The following is a 12,151-nucleotide window of genomic DNA, read 5'->3' as shown; positions in this document are numbered from 1 at the left end:
TCCATGGTCATTGGATGGATTGAATCAGTAGCGGATTTACAAGATGCTGATGTTTATGATGACCGCCTACAGTACATCGCGGGAGGACAGAGTCATACGTACTGATTACACCGGGATTCAATGGATCTTGATCTTATCGAGTTAGTTCTGCCCCCGGCGGGGGTGATAGGGTAATGGCATAGTTGCTATTCATATCCTAATAAAGGTCAACATCTCCCAATTCCGCGTTCTTCCTGTATCATTATCACAATTGCTTCCGCAGCTGCTGGAAGCCAAGTTGGTTACACCCATACTTCCCAAACCAGTATCATATCCACCTTCCAGGAATCTCCTAATACCAGGCGTGAATATCACATGGGAGGAGCAGGGCACTGGACTGATAGATGTTACAATCTGAGACACCGGGTGCAAGATCTTATTGACAAAGAACTTCTGAAGTTTGAACCACCGGAAGAGAAGCCGAGTGTGATGTAGAATCCGCTTCCCTCGTATGGGAATGATAATGCTGGTCCATCTAGTAATGCAGTCAATGGCCAGAAGGTTATGTTCGATTCATCGCAGCTCATCACGCCTCGTGGAGCCCGAGTTCGAGTGCGTTTTGAAGAAGAAGAAGCTTCGCCCGAGGTAGCCATGGTAGCTCACAACAAGCAAAAACTCACCAAGGAAAGATGTCGCAATATCGGTTGTTACCTCTTTAAAAGGTAAATCGATGTCGGCATTTCAGTTGGTTGCCGCATATACGCTGAAGGAAATGCTATCGTGCGCCCAGACGAACTCTCTCTAGACACCAACCAATCCTTTATTTATATAGGATTCATGTGCAGCTAGGGGACTTAAAGTACTAATGCTCTCTCCAAAACTAGAAATCGAAAGAGGGGAATGAAGGGATAATAGTCGAAGGCGGACTAGGAGCTCTGGAAGGCATTACCCCTGCTACAGTTGACGGTCCTAGTTCTGTTACAGTAAGAGCTGTTGCTGGAATAAGCAGTGACTTGACTGTTGGAGGAAGAACCGCTGCAAGTGCTTGAGAATGAGTTCACGCTCTTCTTGTTACAGTAAGTGCAGCAATTGAATCAGTTCTGGGACTTGAAGGAGCCGGTGGAGTCAGTTAATCTGATTCATCCTATAATAAGCATCGAATCAGATTGATGGTAAAGATAAATTAGATATTCTATTAAATGACCAAAGGTCTTATCACAAGCTGGAGTCGAACCAGGACCTCTGGGAAATGAATACAATCCCAGTGAACTGCCTTTTTTTATTCTAATCGCGACTTTTGGTTCCCCGGTTCACCTTTCTTTCAGCTACATCCGGGGGCACTCGGTCTTTATATCTATCTATGCCATTAAAATCCAACTTACTTTAGCCCCCCTCCAGTTAAAATAGTAATGAATGCTTGACAAATTTGGTTGAAAAAGTACTTCTAAGGCTACAAAAGTAAAGCTCACTTATTACCGATACCGAATTCAACAAGAGAAATTTGTGGGATATAGCGCAATCTCGTGAAGAAATAATCCAAGTCTTGTATTGCCCTCTCTACCTCTTTTAAGAATCATCATATTTTTTTTATAGTTAGTTGCAGGAGAAGGATATTTTGAAGGTCATGAAGAAGTGGAAGAAAGGATGAGTGGAGAACGACTTTTGTTTGGGATTTTGCAGCTCCAAGTTCATATTAGGCCTTGTGCTTGTTCGCTCATCAAGGAGACCTACGAGTACGTCTTTGACTTTGGTTTGGCTGGCCTTTAGCTAGCCCATGGATCAAAGCTTTTACCTGGACCACCCTCATACTTCCACTTGGACAGCCGTTTGCTCCCATTGAAGCCTTTGCTCGCCTCTTTCTTCAAAACAGGAGATGCATTCTCTTTCTATTACGGATATTCTTCAAGTCATAGCTTTAGGTGCTCCTACTTTAGACAATACACTCGATACAGCCAGCGTATAGGGAGAGGTAAAAAGGCATAGCATAGCTTTCATGGAAACTCCTTAACACAGGTGTCTTGGAAATGGAAAGACAGATCAAATACCTTATGAGGCGGTGTTCCCTACATACAGTCAAGTCATACAATACGGACGGGAAGCGGGAAGTAAACGAAGTCTTTCCTTCCTGCAAATTTTTTTTCTAAGAACTAGTAGAAAGAAAGGAAAGATCCAGTAGGGTTAGAATCCTTGTTAGCAGTCTCGGGCGATGGCGAAGGTTTTAGCCCGTGGGCGATCTAATCATAGGAATGATAATAGGATAGGGCGGTCAATTAGTCCGGTGGCGACATTCAGAATAGCTTCTAATATGTTCTGGTGTTGATACTAGGTTTGGTGGGTTTACAAAGGAGAACTGGCTAACGAAGCCTTTAGTACTGATCCGTAGTACTCCCTCTTTCGAAGTCCTCATAGTTGAACTAGTCTAGTATGTGTTTGTTTTCTCGGGTTTGCTCGCATTTGAGAGCCTTACCTCTTCAATGTTTATACTTCCGGAGTGAGTCCCACGAGATAGATCAGATCATTAGGAAGGGGGCTGGTAGCCTCCTGTGGTCCAGGTTGCACCAGGTAATATGGAAGGCAAATTGCACGCACGGGACAGAAGAGTTGTTTCCGTTTCCTTTTATTAGTCTGAGTTCATCTTTTCCGCTTTCAAGCGTGTACACTGAAAAAGGATAATATCCCTTTAATTAAATAGGTAGCTCACTGGAGCAAGCAACGAAGTGCCGTAGGGTTCAGGATAAACTTATACTGAAGTAGGTACAATATCTTTGTGGATCAATCTTAGAGTTCATAGAGAAGGAAAATCCTGAGATTAGAGTTGGAGAAAGCCGCATAGAATACGAAAAGCAAAGGCGAAGGTTACTTTACATCTCAGTCGAAAGCGGTTAATCCGGATCCATTTCATAAGTGGACTCTCCCGAGGGAATATCCATCTCAAAGGTCTTCGTTCGGTTCCATAGTTCAATCTAAAGCCTGTGAGGCTGGAAACTTCTACAACAATCTTACATATTCCCATCACCAATAAACAATACAGTAAATGGAGAATCCCCCTTTAAATAGGTTAAATAGGTTGACTCTCGGTTAATTCCATGCTCAAGGGCTAAAGCCAGTCGTCCTTCTGAAAGGTCCTCTTCTACGGCTCAAGGTTCAAGCTAAATAAAGTTCCTTTTCTCACTTAAGCGGATACTCAAAGTCAAATCAATGCTTTAAGGAAAGACTTCCCAGCGCTGTCAAGCAAGATAGGATTCTCAACAGGATAAGTTCCGTGGACAAGGCGAGCTAGCAGCGGTGCTTTCCTTCCGGAAATGAAATTATCTTTTTCAGCACGAGAAGTCAGTTCTGGAGAAAGAAATCTCAAAGAGAACCCACAAGAACAAATAAGGGCGGGTATCGAAAGGGGATGTATAGGTGTATTTTCCCCCGAGAGCTCATTTTGGCTAATGGTAGTAGAGGAAATTACAAATTGTTAGGAAGGTTACACGCAGATAGTAGAAGTATTCCATTTCTGATTGATATACATAGCAATTTGATCCAATATGGAATTCACGGTGATGCTTTCTATGATGTTATGAGGTTCTGGGTGCAGTAAGTAGTCCGTTTGTGCGTAGGTGGGGTTGGGGGTGTAGTCTTATTAGATAGAGGGGTGGTATCTTCAATAATGTAGAGAAGATGGGTGGGTAAGCTGGAGGGGATCCCGGTTGTTAGAGTAGCTGGCCGAGAAGGTTAGCGAGGTTCCTGCTATGGTGAAGTGAAAGATCTTTACTATAGTGGGAAGAAGACAGGTGGGAGCAAGCGGAGCGAGAGCAAAGCAAGCCCTAGCGGTGGGTTGTCTTCTCGGTCCCATTTCATCAATTATTTGCCCTTTTAGAATCTTCATGTTCTCGAAAGTGGAGTGAACTATCTTTTCGAGCCGCAAACGGGATTCACAATCGCGTCAGTGCGATGGTTCGTTCGAGCGAGTGGATAGGCAGCGCTCAATTACGTTATTTTCGAAATTGGATCTTTTTTGAGTAAGTAGTCGACTTAGACTAGGATATTGGATGGAAGTAGAGTAGTGACGAGACCCGCATGCTCTTTTGATGCCTTCCTATCCTCTTCACGACAGATGGGATTCCATATACTAAGCTCTCCTCTAGGAGGTCAATAGGAGCCCTCTGTGAAACCCGGGTCTAAGTAGAATAGAGAGGAAGAATCAAACTCTTATCTTATAGGGTAGCTACGAGATCCGGTCCCCTACCTGCTGTTTCAATGAGATGAGATGGAGATGACTTCCTTTCGATAGGTGCCAAGTAGCTCCCATAAGCTATTAGAGTAGCTCCTCTATCTAAGGATATACTACCTCATCCTCCTTTGGTTGAGCTTTTCCGCTCTGACCCCTCTGGTATGGTCGAAAAGAAGACGTGCTCTTGATCACAAGGCTTTTTCTGCGAATAGAAGTTCAAGGTGGAGAATTTGATATCTAATGGCTGCTTTTAGACCCCTTTTTTTCTATTATGTAGTAAACGAGTCTTACCACTCAGCTCTTCCACCTTGCTTTCCTGATTCCGATTAGATAGTGGATGAAAGCTTCTGTGATCCCCGATTCCATTACCGTCTTCTCTAGTGGGACTTCGTCTCACTCAGAAGGGATAGATCGAATCTAAGGCTTTCAGCCCTCAACTTGCTCTTTTGGTTGCTTCTTTAATAAGAAAGTCAGACATCAAGATCAAGCTTTGATTTCCCCTTGCTTTCTTTGATGATTTCAGGGCAATTCAAGTATCTGTATACTCTATCGCATACGTACTGGGGCATTCACCTCTCCCTACCCCAATGAAGTGGTCGAGTGGAATTGAATTCCGCCCCCGGCTAGCCTAGATAGTGGTCCCTTTGATCGCTAATCCAGTCTCTACTGGTCTGGCTACTAATGTAAATCAAAACACGAGTTTAGGGCACCCTAACGGTGGGACACGACATGGAGATTCAATAATCTTTATCTCTTTAACCTCTTTCCCTCATTACTGGAGCGAGTGTTCGGGCAGGTGGAGTGATGGCAGGATTCTTTTCTCATAGACCGTAACCGTCATGGATTCTCCTTCTGGTAAAGACAGAGAAGCTGCGAGACTGGTAGAAAGATAGGGGATAGGTTTGAAATTGGCTTGATAGTTCGGAAGCGAAGCAACTTGTTTACGGAGCAAACCGAGACTCGAAAGGTTGAAACCGTTAGGACATAACAGTTAGGAAGTGCAGAAAGAAGATAGTGATAATAGCTCCTATTCAAACTAGGCTGCTCAGCGGAGGGGCTCGAAGCTTCGGCTGCGCCTCCCCCATAGGGGGAGGAGCCGATGAACACTGCACCTTCGGTTACTTCGTTCCTTACCCTCTCGGCCAAGTTGCTTTACGCTCTTCAATTTCACAAGCAATTGAGTTGCGATCCGCCCCTTTCCAACTAGTCGAATAGCTTTAGGCTCCTCTGGGGCTTCGTGGCACTATTTCTGAGACAGCTCATGTTCCACTACCAATTAAAGTATCTTATCTTCGTTTCGATCGGTTAGCTTAACGCCCTCACGAGGCCTTTAGACTAAAAGAAGACCTGGCACTAAGTTGTTCAAGAATAGTGGCGTTAAGTTTCTCGACCCTTTGACTTAGGATTAGTCAGTTCTATTTCTCGATGGGGGCAGGGATGGGATGGCTATATTTCTGGGAGCGAACTCCGGGCGAATATGAAGCGCATGGATACAAGTTATGCCTTGGAATAAAAGACAATTCCGAATCTGCTTTGTCTACGAACAAGGAAGCTAGTTGTAATGCAACTATGAATCTCATGGAGAGTTCAATTCTGGCTCAGGATGAATGCTGGCGGCATGCTTAACACATGCAAGTCGGACGGAAGTGGTGTTTCCAGTGGCGGACGGGTGAGTAACGCGTAAGAACCTGCCCTTGGGAGGGGAACAACAGCGAATAAAGCTCTTTGAACGACGAATCTTCTCCTATGGTTATGGTAGTAGTTATTAGGGCCGAAATAGGTGAACTAAAATAAAAGTTTGAATTGGCTGATTCCATACCGGTTTAGGGCTGTGTATTCAATTTCGGGTATCGTTTTCTCGAGAATCTTTGATATTTCCTTCAAAAGGATTCAAAAACCATATCATATTTACATCGATCATATATCGCATGCCTTATAAAAAACTTTTCGCATCTTTTTTTTTCGTATGTAAACTAGTCGACATGAAACTCGCTAGCATGGATCCCACAATGGGGAATTCATCTTTCTGTGTGTGGCTTTTTTTTATTTATGTCTCAACGCTGGAACATATTTTTGAGTTCTGGTTTGGTCCGATGGTGCACGTAATGCAAGTAATTCTTGGTTCAGCCTTATGCCTAACTCTCGACGAAAACTAGGTTTTACTTTGAATCCATTTCCGCAGGCTTTCTAAGGGGTTTTTCGATTTCTACAGGATTATTTTGCCAACCCTACCGGAACCTTGTTTTACTATTCTATTTTCATAGGCAAGACTAACTAGTAGTTCCAAAGAAAGGAGCATCTGGCATAGGCAGCAAGCCTTGGGAAGGCTTTCTTCGTATGATCGGTTCTTTTTTCACATGTAGGTTCCTCCGCAGCAAAGATGGTATGGTCGGCTTGTGCTCTTACTTGGAAGTGGTCTCAGTCGGCAGAATAGAAAGAAATGTTGGGGATGGTAATTTTATGGACACATCAGCTGGGGTAATTACCCAGTCTTCAGGGGGATCCGTAAAAAGGGTGTTTTAATAATAGATGAAATGGTTTTGTGCTCGGGTCTTTTCAAGCAACTGGCTTTCTCCTAGAGGTATTGGTTACTAAGAACCTAACAGAACTTTCAGAACTTTTCTGAATGCGAAGTGGATGAATAGAAGAGTTTTACGGCATTAAGTTAGGTCTGGTAACCCATTAAGAATAAATAGCTCTTTCTGAATTGTATCTATATCTATATATCAATATGGCGAAGAACCGGCTTTTACTAAAAGAACTAAATTAAGTACAGAACTCCGTGGTTCCTTCCAAGGAATCCTGGAAGCATCTAAACCAACGGATTCAGTGACACGGGCAAGAAATGAATGGGAGGAGAAGTTCAATATTGAAAGCGCTCTCGCTTGGGTGAGGTCGAAAAGCAAATCTAGGCAGGAGCTCGCTCTGGAAGATTGTTAAGGGTGCTTTTACAGCTCAAGCAATAGGTGTAGAAAGTCAATCCAGTACTCGAAGTAGGGCGTTTAGCAGCTAGTCATTCAATACAAGGTATAAGAGGAAATTCATTGAGCTCGACTCAACTAAACTAAGGGGAAGCGTGCCAAAGGCTGTTCTTTAAACGATCGGGTCAAAGGAATGAGTCTATGAAGGCAGAGGTTTGTTTACCAGCTGTAATATGAGTGAAAGCAAGGACCATGGTACTAAGCCAGGACGCAAGGGAAGCTGTAGAGAGGGTAGCAGTGGGTAGAAGGAATAGAGCAGCTAGGAATAAGTCAACCAATAAGGTGCAAAGGGCATTATTTTTCGATCCAGGTAATTCATTGAGCAAGGTAGGACTAGCAGGATAGGATTATGCTATTGAACTAGAAATTGATATTACAGGCACTACTTGAAGGCAGTAGGCGAAAAGGTAGAAGATCTTTGCTATTCCTAGGGTTGAGGCTAGCTCTAAGAAGAGGTTTGGGAGTAGTTGATAAGCAGAGGTTGCTTGGCATTCTCTCAATAGAAGGAAGCGGAAATGGTCAAACTCTAGGGTAGGGGCGAAGGAACTAGAGATCTCACCCAGGAATCAAACTTGGTTGGTGCTTACAGGAACTCCAGGAAAGGCAATAGCAAGGCTTCTGTACCAGTGTGAAAAGCGAAAGAAAGCACATTGAATCAAGGCAAGCCCATAACTTATCTTTGGTGGCGAAGGAGTTGACTTCTTTGATCCGGAATATGGGACTGATAGAAGAGGGTAGTTCACTTGCTTATTAGAGTAAGGAGAGAACGAACGCTTTTTGCCCAAGAGGGAGAGTTGGGGAAGAAGTATACCATACCCTGTCTTTTTTCGAACATTCTTTCTTGAGGTCAGTCGGCTGAATTGATTGACTATGAAGGACAGCCACAGGAGCGGAGCAGCTTCGCCGTCTAGGGAATGGAGCAAAACGCCACTATCTACACCTTACGACTTGAGTTTGATTTCCGCAGTGCTCTATGAGCCGACTGCAAGCACATACCTATGCTATGGATCTATGTCACCAAAAGCAACCACCCCAGAAAGTCTACCAACCAGCACAGATCCTCCCAAGCAACTTCCAACTGCGCCAACTAGACCAAAAACATGTATCGAAACCTGGCCAAACTTCCTATCTCCTCGTTCGCCGCCCCGGAAAGCCTTCCCCACCAACTCCATCTTCATTTCTTGTTCGTTCTGATTATGAGGGAAACGGTTTGAAATCCATAACTAGGGGGGAATCCGCACTCCTACGTGGACATCTAGAAAGGGAGTACTTGGAGACAGAGAAAGTGATTGTGCTACGTAATACTATAATGAATTGCAGGTTCGCTAGTTTCTCTCCCTTGTTCTCTGGGTTCGGTAACCTGGGTAGCTAAAGGCTGCCTTGCTTCCCGTTGGTTGTGGTATAAATCTTTTTACGCAAATCCTTTCCTTTTAGGAGGATGTAATTACGATATTGACCTTCCTTGCTCAGCTTTTCCTCTCCCGGAGGTGATCTGAAGAAAGAGAAAGGATTCTTTCGTGTGGCTCGTCCGAATTGTTCTGATGGCTGGTAGCGGTTGGGCGCGGTTAGAGCAGGGAGTGCGGCATTGATGGGTTATTCAAATAAGAGAACTTCACCGATCGATCAAGTACTGGCATAAAGTAGAGCTTGGATAGTTGTTAGGATTTATATAAATGTGAAAAGCAGATTCCCTTTCTCGTTATCCAAGCCGCGGTTGAACAGTTCGAATCTCGACTAAGAATCTACGCTTTTGCAGTCAATTGATGATACAGAGAGCTCAAGCTTTTCCTTTCTTTTGGGGAATCCCAGCTATTAAGGAGAAGATGGAGCAGTTATGTTTAGTTCAGCAATTATGAAAAGTAAACCGACTAATAGGAAGTCATACCGTGCCTGTGAATGGGTATTCTATTGATCTATGTTATTTCTTTGTAGAGAAGTCGAGTATTGATCCACGCGGAATAAGAAGGACTTGACTGTTGGAGGAAGAACCGCTGTTAGAAATGTTCACGTAGAAGATCCTATTTAATCTGCTGGTATAGACGAAGCTCTTGGGATCTTATCCGTTTCGGAGGTTGGAGGAGGTTAATCAATAGGGGAATCAGTTGGTATTGAATCTTCCTCTATAAATTTCTTGTTTATTTTATGGACATCTTATATGCATTTTTAAATCAAAGAAGGATCTGACTCAATTCAATAGAAACTTCACTTCTACCCTGTATGGTCTTTTTTGGAGCTTAGTCCAATAGAAAGCGTATTTTTTCGCGCCTTTCAGGAGTGAGTTTTAAAAGAGAAGGAGAACGCCTTGAAAAAGGACGATTTGGCTTTGAAAGGAATTCCTTTCTTGCTGCTAAAGGAAGAATTGTTTTCGAATAAGCTGTTTGAAGGAATTGAATCCATAGTAGAACTACACCCATGCACAAAAGAGTTCATCCTTGAAGAGCAGGTATATTAGGCATAGATCAACGGCATGAATAGACTTTTGATGAGCTTTCTATCTAGTTTAGATTCTATGATTTCCATTTTACACTTATCATTGATTTGATGATGCAAAAACTCCTTAAACTCATAGAGCATGTACATGTATACATCTTGTATTTTATTATCAGGGTGTTGAATAAGATTCGTTTTCCTAGCTAGATCTTCGTTAAGCAATAAATAACTCATGATCTGATAAGCACTCGAAGCTGCATCTTGAGTTATTGGAAGTCTATTATATTCATCCTCACTATAGTGAGACAGGACCTTTGCTATGAACTGAAATGGATCACTGGCACTCTTAGCGAATCTTATTAAACTCTCCTCAGAAGCTTGAATCACACTCTGGTTATCCTTATACCATTGAAGAGCCTCATCATAAAGAGAGAATTTCTTATACTTAAAGGCAGCAGAAGATGCAACTATGTCATTTTCCAACAGGTTGTTTACTTCTTGATGATTATAAGCAAAGACTATGAGACTTTTAGCTAAATCACGCTCATGAAAATGCAAGATACCAGAGCGGTAGATTCTACCACGGAAGTCCATAAATGCAGGCAAATAAAAGATATAATCACTGCCCCACCACCCTGGGAAGTCTATAGAGATCTTGACCCCTCTGTGCCTTTATCACTCTCCTCAATAATATTCCCGATCATTTGTCCCTTCTGCTGTTAGACCCTGGCGATGGCTGGAACACAAGGCCAACTCTTCCCACTTCCCCTTTCTTTGCTGAATAAACGTCAGTCTCACCGCTTGAATGCAAATAGGCTGAACCGCACGCTGGAGTTCTCTCGAAGAAAGACCTTCTTATTTGTTTGTTTACCAGGCGTAACTCTAAAACATTGCTTTCTAGCGGGTCTCACTCTTTCTATTGATCATATTTTCCTCTTATGGGAAGCATGCTTCAACCATATCCAACTACCTTTACTCATCCAGTCAAGTAGAAAGATGGTCGACTCAACTAGATATAGATGTAGCAGTCGTTCTTTTGTCTTACAGTCCAAATTATTATATTTAGAAATCCCGGGCTAGCAAGTAGGAGTCCCAATGCTTTCGTCTCAGGGTAGAAGAAGGGGAGAGGCATAGGCTAGAAAGATAGGATTCGAAAAGCTTGCTTGCTCTGATATATAGTTAAGGGAGAGCAGTGATCCGACGGTGCGTGTGGACCATTACATTAAGGTCAAGCCTTCTTCGCCCTCTACGGGGCAATTCAATGCTCAAGTTGTTATACCAGTCAAGTTTCAATATCTAGTAAGTTTTACGAATTAAGCAGTCTACTTTTACTTAAACCAAGCTCTTTCTCATTCTGCTCTTGCCTTCACCCCGCATCAGCCCTGGTCCTATCGAACCTGCCGCTAAAGCCCTTCGCTCCTTGCTAAAACCGGCTTCTCTTCTTCCTGAAAACATCTGCAGAGCATATTCTCGTCATCCCATCCCATCTCAGAAGAAGAAGGCGAGTCTCCTCCCACGAGCACATGACTATGAAAAAGAGAGAGCGCTACGCAACTGCTCTTTGATTGTATTAGCGACAGATTCATCCACACGATCCTGGAAGTTTTCGGCGTTTCAATTTCGTAGCTTGGCGACTCGCCAGCTGGAAAGAATAAAAAGAAAAGACGGCAATAAAAGCCCTGCCATCTTATTAATAAGATAGTTGAGAACATGCTCGGACATGCGAAAAAAGTACTATATGCTCTTTTAGGGAGAATGCCGCGATAAAAAAAAAAAAACCTACTGAGAGGTAGACTGAACACGAACCCAATCTATCTATGGCAACTATCCCTACTTTTAGTAGATGGAGATGCGCACCTAGGAAAGACGGATGAAAGAGAACCCGCCCTGAGAGATTGGCATTGGCCAGTGGGTCCGCTGCGGTAGAAGGCCTTTGCTATCGTCCGAGGTTCCCAGAATATGGATATGGAAGGGAATTCTCTCCGGAAACCCTAAAGTTGATGTACAGATTTAGGAACTCGATCACATGAAAGAAGATTTCTTTGTATTTCTCTACGCAACAGGCATACCTAACATCTCATCGAGCCTAGAATCCAATCTCACTCACTTATTCACTTATTCTATTTCGAGTTAGCCCTCTCCACTTGCTTTCAACTCTCGTGATAGGGTCGCGATTACCTTTTCCATTTCGTCATAGCTAATTAGAGATCGTTGCCCATCACTCAGCGGTTTAGGAGTAGGAATCATCTTTCGCTACCATGAGATGGAAGCGCTACAACGAAAGTTGTTCACATCACATATGTAATTTCTACAATTGCTTTTGACTAGTTAAGTTAAGGCTGCTTTACCTACCTCTCCTTAAGAGTCGAGCATCGCTAAAGCCCTCTCTCTACCGGTCTACTATCTTCGTTCCTAACTAAACGACGGTTCGACTTGCATGTGTTAAGCATATACTGACTTTTTGTCTTGATTTAAGAGTTAGCCAAGGGGAGCTCAATGAACAAGATAAAGATTGCCTCTACGCTTCGCACCTTTAAATTAA

Source organism: Primulina tabacum, chromosome 6 (assembly GCF_025594145.1).
Source record: "Primulina tabacum isolate GXHZ01 chromosome 6, ASM2559414v2, whole genome shotgun sequence".
Taxonomy (NCBI): domain Eukaryota; kingdom Viridiplantae; phylum Streptophyta; class Magnoliopsida; order Lamiales; family Gesneriaceae; genus Primulina; species Primulina tabacum.
Note: the sequence above shows the minus strand (reverse complement) of the source record.